At 41.9% G+C, this 10,942-nt stretch overlaps 1 pseudogene; it reads left to right on the top strand.

Annotated features, from left to right (window-relative positions):
* Nucleotides 1–412: 412 nt before the first annotated feature.
* Nucleotides 413–3,079, top strand: LOC131483785 (eukaryotic initiation factor 4A-I-like; annotated as a pseudogene).
* Nucleotides 3,080–10,942: the final 7,863 nt, after the last annotated feature.

The following is a 10,942-nucleotide window of genomic DNA, read 5'->3' as shown; positions in this document are numbered from 1 at the left end:
GGCCAGTCATGAGACTTGTGGGCCATCATCAGGTCTTGGGCTTTGACTCTGAGTGAGACAGGAGCCACCGAAAGGGTCTGGGCAGAGAAATAGCCCACTCTGACTTGTGGTTCAATGGGATGATTGTGGAGAGCTGAGTGAGGGGCAACGGTGGAAGCGGGAGGAGGACCAGTAAGGATGCTGTTTCAGTAATCCAGGTGAGAGGGATGATGGCTCAGACCAGGGTAGTCGTAGAGGAAGTGGTGAGAAAGTGCTGCATCATTTGAGCAGTAGATCATTTGGGAGTAGAGCTGACAGGCAGGATTTGCTAATGGATTGAATGAGGGGTAAGAGAGAAAGAGAAAGGTGGTTAAGGATGCGTCCAAAGCTTTTGGCTCAAGCAGTCGGAATACTGGAATTGCCATTTGCCAAAATGGCAGAGGATGGGAAGATCCAGGAGCTGGTATGAGATCATCTGTGAGGGTCTACTGTTCTAAGCGCCTGGTCTGTATGAACTCATTCAGTGCTCACCACAATGCTCTAAGGTAGGGCCTGTTGTGCCTGTTTTATAGATGAGGAGTCAAGGTATCGCTCTACAACGTACTTCAGATTCCACAGCTTAAATGGTGATAAAAATACTCCCGAGGGTACCACTTCATTGTCTTTCAGGGAAGACAGATGACTAAATAACCAGTGACAACAAAAGCTAGAGCTAATGGTAAGGCAAATCTGAGAAGGCTGTAGTTGTACAAAGCAGAAGCATCTTCCAAAGTTTGGGGATGAGGGAGACACGAGGGAGTGGGGAAGACTTGTAAGAGGAAATGATATTAAACTGAAATGTAAAGGACCAATAGCCATGCTAATAGAAGTTTTAGGAGGGGGGATAGGAAAAGAAGGAGAAAGTATTCCAGGTAAAGGTTATTCCCAGGAACTTTTACCAAAAAAAAAAAAAAAAAAAAAAAAAAAAAAAAAAAAAAAGCAGGGGGGTGGGGAGGAGAAGGGGATTTTGAGGAATTAAAAGAATTTCGGTATGATGTTTATATCTCTTTTGGAAATATAGTCATTGGTTGGTCCCTACTGAGAGTTTCTGCATAAACATGGTAATGTTTCAAGGGTTCCCTATTCCTGGTGTCTTTATAATGTACCTCTGAAGGAGCAGAGGTTTGCTGTCCTTGAATACTCATCAGGTTCCTGTGGTTCCTCAACTGTGCCCACGAGTTCCTGCCTCTGGGCTTTGGACTTCCTGTTCTCATTAACAAGGACACTCCAGTTTCCTGTACCCCTTCCTGGGTCCACACCCACTAGGTGGACTATAGGGTCTCTCTCCTTCCATGACACCCAATGAAAAGCATGATCAGAGAACGTAGAAGATAAGTTATGGACAGATACTATTTACTTATCTGACCATGTCCCTACTAAGGTTGTCAGCAGAGTCTTTATAAGTCAGGGTGACACAATGTTGTCAATCCTGAGTGGATACTCAATTCTTTTCCTCCTGAAATGCATGGATACATACATTTTAATTTACCATCCTTTACTTTTAGTGGTGCTGCTACTGGCTTTTTGATTTTCTGTTCTGGTTCCACTCCCAGCAGAATTATTAATTTACTTAAAAACTTTAATGATAGACTGCATTGTTCTAGCGTCTTTAAGCTGACTTTGTTGGGTTTTTGCTGGCAGACAGGCTTTGTGCAACACTGGGATGCTGATGGCTCAGCTATTTTTCAGGGACATCTGCTCATTGACTACTCTTCTGGGGATGATGATGTGGCTTGCTGATAATGTCTGGCTTAAGAACCAGGCAAAAGCCAAAATGTGTAACAATTCTCTTGAATGGATGCTCGTATATCCAAAGGAAGAGCATAGAAAACTGTTCATAGCCTAGTTTCTAAGGATCAAGTCTGTGAGTCAGGAATCCCAATCCAGAGACAATGACTGCGACGGGACGGAGCCTAAGGCATCTTCGAGAGTAACTAGAATGAAAATGTTGGCAGCTTTGATGACACGAGCCTCTCTGAGTCCCTTCTCTGTGACATCTACACCTCTGGTTTTGAGAGGCCTTTGGCCATCCAGCAGCAAGACATTCTTCCTTGTATCAAGGGTTATTACGTGATCGCTCCAGCCCAATCTGGGACTGGGAAAACAGTCGCTTTTGCCATGTGGATCCTGCAACAGATTGAATTGGATCTAAAGGCTCCAAAGGACTTGGTCCTGACACCCACTAGAGAATTGACTCAGCAGATACAGAAGGTAGTCATGGCATTTGGAGATTATGTGGGTACCTCCTGCCACACTTGCATTGGTGGGACCCATGTGACCCATGTGCATGCTGAGGTACAAAAGCTACATATGGAAGCTCCCCATATCATTGTGGGTACCCCTAATCATGGGTTTGATATGCTTAACTAGAGATCCCGTCTCCCAAATACATCAAGATGTGTGTACTGGACAAAGCTGATGAAATGTTAAGCTGTGGATTCAAGCGCCAGATCTATGACGTATTTCAAAAGCCCGATAACAACACCCAGAGGGGTTTGCTGTCAGCTGCAGTGCCTTCCGATGTGCTTGAGGTGACCAAGAAATTGATGAGGGACCCCATTCAGATTCTGGTCAAAAAGGAAAAGTTGACCCTGGAGGGTATCCACCAGTTCTACATCAATGTGGAATGAGAAGCGTGGATGCTAGACATTCTGTGTGACTTTGTATGAGACCCTGACCGTCACACAGGCAGTCATAATCAACGCCGGAAGGTTGGTTGGCCCGCTGAGAAGATGCATGCCCAACACTTCGCGGAGTCTGCCACGCATGGAGATGTGGACCAAAGGGAGTGAGATGTGATCATGACGGGGGTCCACTCTGGCTGTAGCAGAGTATTGATTACCACTGACCTGCTGGCCAGAGGCACTGATGTGCAGCAGGTCTCCTTAGTCATCGACCATGACCTTCCCACCAACAGGGAAAATTATATCTGCAGAATCAGCCCTGGTAGATGATTTGACCATAAGGATGTGGCTTTTAACATGGTGACAGAAGAAAACAAGAGGACTCTCTGAGACGTCGAGACCTTCTACAACACCTCCATTGAGGAGATGCCCCTCAGTGTTGCTGACCTCATCTGAGAGGGGTTGTCCTGCTATATCCCCCTAGCCGGGGTCCAGTCCTTGGGGGACTAAAGAGAAACAGGATGGGGGAGGGAAGGGAGCTAAGGGATGGATATCTGGTCTTTTCTTTTCTTTTCCTTCGAATGAATGTCACATTTTGAGGCCCCCCCCCAAAAAAACAAGAAACCTGTTCATAGTAGCTTTATCATAGTAGTCTAATAACTGGAAATAATCAAAAGTTCATCACTATGAGAATGGCAAAACTAACTTTGGTGTTTCATATAATAGAATACTACTGTGCAATAAAAAGAAACAAATCATGGACTCAGCAAAAGGGATGAATCTCACTGACTGAGAGAAAATGCCCTGACAGAAGAAACACACACTGTGCCTATTCATTCTCCATTGCTTTTATAACAAATTACCATCAACTTAGTGGTTAAACAAAACATTTGTTACCTTACAGTTCTGTACATTAGAAGTCCAATACGCGTTGAACTAAGCTTAAGGTGTCAACATTCCTTCTGGGGGCCCTAGAGGAGAATGCTTTTTGAGCTTCTAGAAGCCAACCACACTCCTTGGCTTGTGGTCCCCTTCCTCTGTCTCCAAAGACAGCAAAGTAGCATCTTTGACCCCCCCCCCCCTTCCATCCTCATAGCTCTTTGACTCTCTTCTCTGCCTCCATCTTCCACTTTTTTTTTTATTTAAAAAAAATTTTTTTTTACGTTTTATTTATTTTTGAGACAGGGAGAGACAGAGCATGAACGGGGGAGGGTCAGAGAGAGAGGGAGACACAGAATCTGAAACAGGATCCAGGTTCTGAGCAGTCAGCACAGAGCCCGATGCGGGGCTTGAACTCACAGACAGTGAGATCGTGACCTGAGCCCATGACAGATCCTTAACCAACTGAGCCACACAGGCGCCCCTCCCTCTTCCACTTTTAGGGACTCTTGTGAGCACCTTGTGCCCACTCAGATGATCCAGAATAATCTCCCTATTTTAAAGTCAGTAGATCAGTAACCTGAATTCCCTTTTGCCATGTAACCTAAGTATTCTGAATAACTCTGGGTATATTGAGGGTAACGGAAGTCAGATTTCCAGTGGCTCATGCGAAACTGACTTGGGGTGAGGTGGGGTAAACACTTGATCTGTAGCATTTGCCAATTGTTATATTATAAATGCTCGGATGGCTGCTTTCAACCTACAACCAGCTCACAGAATTGCAATTATTTAGTAAGCCGGTTCAAGCTGGTTCCAGCACACTGCTGCAAGTTTCTCATTCTTACTTTTTAAAAAAAGTTTATTTATTTTTGAGAGAGAGAGAGAGGAAGAGAGAGCATCTCAAGTGAGCTCCCCACTGTCAGTGCAGAGCCGGACTCAGAGCTCCATCTCAGGAACTGTGAGATCATGACCTGAGCTGAATTCAAGAATTGGATGCTTAACTGACTGAGGCACCCAGGCACCCCAAGTTTCTCATTCTTGAAGTTTTAAATACAGACAGATAAGGAAACAAACATTAATATATGAGGATATGAATGTGAATGTGTGTGTTTCCTTGCCCTCTACAATGAGAGAGCCTAAAGGTTAGGGCACATCAATAGCAATGAGTACACCTGCCATCCAGATCTCGCTCTCTAAATACCACTCCCAACAACAACAACAACATAAATAAATGAATAAGTAAATAGATACCATTCTCAACATAGTGTTCCTTGGAGAAAAGGCTAATACCAGGGCTGGGTCAGGAAAAATACAAAATGAGCCCAAAATAGCTGTACCAGAAATTAAGGAAGTGCTCAAAGAATGAAGGCAACGTATAAAAAGGAGAGGTTTGCAGATTGAAAGGGCTCCCTCTGGGACAACTTTAATATCAAAATAAATTATAAAGTAATGAATTAAAAACCCATTAAACAGAATAAAAATCCATGAGTCAAAACTGACATAAATAAATAAATGAATAGGAGAAGAGAAAGCTCTTTCTCAAGGTACAATACCAACTAAGACATAGAATATGAATGAAAGAGGGGCGCCTGAGCGGCTCAGTCGGTTAAGCGTCCGACTTCGGCTCAGATCATGATCTCATGGTTCCTGAGTTTGAGCCTAGCATCGGGCTCTGTGCTGACAGAGCTCCAAGCCTGGAGGCTGCTTCACATTCTGTGTCTCCCTCTCTCTGCCTCTCCCCCGCTCATGCTCTGTCTCTCCCTCTCAAAAGTAAATAAACATTAAAAAATTTTAAAAAAAGAATGTGAATGAAAGAATTAGAAAATCATCAATAGATGTAAAAATTAAGGAGTGAAAGTTTAATGAGACAGTTATGTTTTCATATCTCCCCACAAATACTAGTTAACTGAAAAGACATAACTAATAATTTTATAAAGTTAACATTGCCAGTAACATTACCAGTTAACATTACCAGATCAAAGTTAACATTACCAGTAATAAGACAAATCTACAATTACGTGCCTCCAGATATGATTCACTGAGAAAAGAACAAATATCACTTCTGTGGTGTATTTGCAAAAAACATACGATCTGAATGTAATCACGAAGAAACAGAAGGAACTGTCGCAGATTGGGTTGAGAAGACTGAATACAGTCCATGATCCTGTGTTAGGTCCTGGGCTGGAAGGAAAAATTGTAAAGGACATTATGGAGACGATTAAAATTTGAATACAAACAGTGGATTACATAATAGTCCTATATTCACGTCAAATTTTCTGATTTTGTTCATTACACTCTGGTTCCGTAAAAAAAAAAAAAAAAAAAAAAATGTTGTACTTAGGATTCATACACTGAAGTATGTAGGGATAAACAAAGTCTACAATTTGCTTTCTTTCGGATTATTTAGAAAAAGATTGTGTGGGTATGTGGTGTGGGGAGAGAGGAAAAAAAATACAATGAAGCAAAATGCAAAGGGAGCAAAATGTATCCATTTTTGAATCTGGGTTATCCTACTGGTGCAATTTGTCCATAAATCCAAAAGTATATCAAAAGAAAAAGTGACAGGGGAGCCTGGCTGGCTCAGTCAGTAGAGCATGCGACTCTTGATCTTGGGGTTGTGAGTTCGAGCCACACGTTGGGTGTAGAGATTTCCTAAAAATAAAATTGTTTTTTAAAAAAGTGACAGGGGCGCCTGGGTGGCTTGGTCGGTTAAGTGTCCAACTTCAGCTTAGGTCACGATCTCGAGGCTCGTTGGTTTGAGCGGTTTGAGCCCTGTGTTGGGCTCTGTGCTGACAGCTCGGAGCCTGCTTCGGATTCTGTGTATCCCTTTCTCTCTGCCCCTCTCCTCTGCTCACACTCTCTCTCTCTCAAAAATAAATAAACATTAAAAAAAAAAAAAAAAGAATACCCATTCAGCATTATTAGTCATTAGGGAAATGCAAATTAAAGCCATTAAGTGGGTGCGAAGTACCCACTTAGGTGACCAACTATCACTGATTACCAGGGATTGAGGGGTTTTGTGAGGCATGGGACTTGTAGTGCTAACACCTGAAAAGTCCCAGAAATCCTGGGGTGAGTTGTGTCTCCCTCTCTCTCTCTGCCCCTCCCCTGCTCACGCTCTCTCTCTCTCTCTCTCTCTCTCTCTCTCTCTCTCTCTCTCTCTCTCAAAAATAAACATTAAACAAAATTTTTAATAAATAAATAGTGACAAAAAATGGAGCTGGGCGAGTAGGGACATAGGAAGCTGCTTTAGCAGCATCCCGTCCATGCAGAGGAAAAAGCCATACAAAAATATGCTGGTTCTGCTTCACTTCTCTGTAGCCACCTCTCTTCCGATCCCTTCTGTATTCCCTGCTAAATAAATCAGGAACTTATAGCCAGTGTGTAGGTGGTCCATTTGGCAGCTTCAAAGTATTATGAACTTGAAAGCATTCATTTAAAAATAATAGAGACTTCTCTGTTCTGAATAGCAGTGTGGGGCCCTGTAACAGTTTGTAATCAGAATGTGTAAATGTGCAAAATGTTCTTAACATGATATAGGTAAAAGGGGTAGTGTAGGATGAGAAAAGGGGAACAGTACAAACTATGCACAATTTACCCATGTAAAAACAAAAGGTTTTCCTTCAAGTCCTCTCCCATGACTTCACTCTTGTTTGTATGTGTTCCCTCTTCTGATTATATCTATCAGGTTGCATGCCTATCGTTGTGTGAAATAGTATTATTAGAATGCTTCATTATTGACCTCATTATGTATAGATCTTTTAAATGCTTTTTTTAAATGTTTCTTTATTTTTGAGAGAGTGAAAGCTGGGGAGGGGGAGGAGGAGAGAGAGAGAGAGAGAGAGAGAGAGAGAGAGAGAGAGAGAGGGAGGGAGACAGAGGATCTGAAGCAGGCTCCGCACTGACAGCAGAGAGCCCGACAGGAAGCTCGAACCCACGAACCATGAAATCATGACCCGAGCCAAAGTCGGATGCTTAACTGAGAGCCACCCAGGAGCCCCTTAAGTACTTTTGAGGAGATGCCAGCAACCTAGTCCTAGACGCTCTGTTTTGCTGTAGCAAGATCCAGCTCTTCTTAGAACAAGATCCATGTTTCCAAGATACTAGAAACATGACCCAGGAGAAGAATTAAAAGAATCAAAGACTTAAAAGCATTTAGTTATGGGAATAATTAAAATTGACTAAAATGAAAAAATACCTTTCATCAAAAGCCAATGAATTCTATAAGATTAAATGGCTCCCTGCTCCACCTGTATGCACATTTTCACCCTTTGTTAAAATAATATGATATTACTTCTGATTCGTTGATATTTAGCAGAATTTAGCACAGGTCTTATTTATGCCATGCTGTGGATGGAGCTTTGAAGGAGAAACGATGCCTTGCACTGTATACAAAACTTGAACCCTTAAAAAAATAATTTAAAAATTCCAGGGGTGGCTCAGTTGGTTGAGCATCCAACTCTTGATTTTGGCTGAGGTCATGAACCCAGGGTCCTGGGATAGAGCCCTGCATCGAGCTCCGTGTCAAGAGTGGAACCTGCTTAAGATTTTCTCTCCCGCTGCCCCTCTTTCCCACTTGCATACTCTCTTTCTCTCTAAAATAAAATAAAAATAAAATTTTCAGCAGATGAGGCAGAGAATCAAGTTAACTCCAGTTTAAGGTGGCCACTCTTCAGAATACTAGTCTACTGGAAATAAATTTCTGCTCCCCTCTTACCCCCAACCCCCAAGGAAAAATTTTACCCTGCTAGAAAATAAAGCATTTCTTTTACACATTTAACTGTATCCATAGGATTAAAATAGATTAAGAAACTGAAATAAATTATGTGCAGTATAATTACACCATAATTTTCAGCATTAAGTGTTTATGTCTCTAGAGATAAAGTAGTTTTGATTCACCAAATTGGGTAATTAAGTTGACCAGATAATTGTTCTGAAGGGCCTGGGAGCCAGGTAATAGCAATTTGAAAAGTTACCAGAATAAATGATCAGTTTGATTAGTCTGCTAAAGATAAAATGTAAGCCTGAAAGGATAAAAATTACCTTTTAGAAAAACCTCAAGGGGCGCCTGGGTGGCTCGGTCGGTTGAGCTTCCAACCTTTGATTTCTGCTCAGGTCATGATCTCACAGTTCATGAGTTCGAGCCCCAGGTCAGGCTCTGGTACTGAGAGCACAGAGCCTACTTAGAATTCTCTGTCTCCCCCTCTCTCTGCTCCCTTCCCTGCTCTCTCTCTCTCCCTCTCTCAAAATAAATAAACATTAAAAAAAGAAAAAGAAAGAAGAACCTCAAGATAACATACCCCAACTGTTATTGACTGCAGTAGACATTGTGGGTGAACCCCTAATTTCCTCGGCCTCCTTTCCCTACCACAGAAGCTCTGTCATCTGGATGATATTCATACACCCACCCCAGCTAGAGGAGTGGCCCTGCTTGGCCTAAGCCAGTCAGGATAGTCCCATTCCCCTTGTTTCAGCCAGTCCGAAAGTGGGCCCATGACCCAAGTTGGTTAGTTTTATTTATTAACTTTTGGATGACAATCTTATTTCCAAATTTCTCGGGAAAGTTACATGGTAACACCCAATCAGCAATATGGTGCTTCTTGGAAGCTATCATCATCGGAGCTTGCTCAGTATAACAACTGCAACATATATGGAGGTCAACCACAGTTTCTTATATTTATATGCCTTCTAAGTATCTTAAAATTTAAAACAGTTTGGGGTGCCTGGGTGGCTCAGTTGGTTGAGTGTCTGACTCTTGATTTAGGCTCAGGCCGTGATCTCACAATCGGTGGATTGAGTCCCACGTTGGGCTCTGTGCTGACAGTGCAGAGCCTGCTTGGGATTCTCTCTCTCCCTCTCTCTGAGTCCCTCCCCTGCTCATGCTCACTCTGTCTCTTTTTCTCTCTAGATAGATAGATAGATAGATAGACAGATAGATAAAAAAAAAATTAAAAAATTAAAATAAATAAATAAATAAATAAATAAAACAGTTCACCTTCTTTTCATAACATTTCCCTGTTAAATAAAACAGACATTTATGCTGTAAGATTTCCCACACTCTAGATTCGGCTGATTGCTTCCTTGAGTTGTTTCACTTATCCTTCTATTTCCTGTACTTCCTGGAAAGAGATAGTTAGAACCAGGGGCTTGATACAGGAAAAGGTTTGTTTCTTTTTCTTTTCTCTTTTTTTCTTCCTTTCTCCACCTGCCCCCGCCCCCTTGTTTTGTTTGCAAGAAAACTTATTAGGTGGCACTGTGCACTTCTAATGCATTGAATCAAAGGAGCACAAAATCCAGTTGGCCGTGCTTTTAGAGATGTCAGAGTGGCTGGTAGAGCCATGTTTTGTCAGCTTTACCCAGTGGGCATCTCAGAGTTAGTTCCAGATTCCTTTCGATATGGTCCCAGTGGTCTTTGAAAGCTTCCTTGCTTTCTGGCACCACTGATGTCCCAGGTTTATACTCCCTGACCCAGATTTGACATCATTTGTACAAGAAGCTCTTTTCCTTTCAGTGAGGAAAGGATTTTAGCAGGCACACACTCGGGGTTGCTTGCTATGGTGCCTTGTCCTTGTGTCCAGACTTTCCAGGGAACCAAGCTCAGGAATGAGTGGTTTTTCAGAAAGAGTGAAAGAAATCATGAATTTATACAGATATTACCAGTTCAAATTTGAAATTACGGGAGGATTTTTTTAAAGTTTTTTTTTCAAGATTTTTTGTTTGTTTTTGAGAGAGAGAGGGACAGAGAGAGAGCACAAGCGAGAGAGAGGCTGAGAGAAAGGGAGACAGAGAATCCCAAGCACGCTCTGGGCTGCCAACGCAGAGCCTGAAGTGGGGCTCCAACCCATGAGTTGTGAGACCATGACTTGAGCTGAAACCAAGAGTCAGACGCTTAACCAACTGTGCCACCCAGGCACCTATGGAGGATTTTACTTTTATTTCTTTTCTCTTGAACAAAAAGTCTGAGCTGCAAATGATATTAATATAATTACTTATTTGCTTTATCCAAGAACATTCCTAGAGCAGTTTCATAATAACCATACTAACAGTGCTACTAGAAATTAAGATGATTGGATACATTTTAAAATTTCTATGTGGGTGTGTATTGTCACTGCCCTTAAGCTGTATCTTACTAATGATGCACTGTCCCAACACTGTGTTTTAAAGTCTCCTAAAATAGTTTCTTTCTGTATTGTTATGCCAGAAATTTGACATATAGTTAAATTCAGTTATTTCAGTTTGTTTTCGGTTGGGAGGGGGATTTTCTTTCCTTTTGTATTTATTTTTATTTTTAAGTAAGCAAGGTATTTACATGATTCCAAAGTCAAAACCATAAATTGTGTATGATCACAGAAGGCCATCTATATCATTTCTTATGTTGGGAATGCTTGAAATTTTCTTTGCAGACTATGATATGTCAATGT

The sequence above is a fragment of the Neofelis nebulosa genome, chromosome 8 (genome assembly GCF_028018385.1).
Source record: "Neofelis nebulosa isolate mNeoNeb1 chromosome 8, mNeoNeb1.pri, whole genome shotgun sequence".
Lineage (NCBI taxonomy): Eukaryota > Metazoa > Chordata > Mammalia > Carnivora > Felidae > Neofelis > Neofelis nebulosa.
The sequence above is the reverse complement of the archived record's forward strand: the minus strand, read 5'-3'. Positions and strand labels throughout refer to the sequence as shown.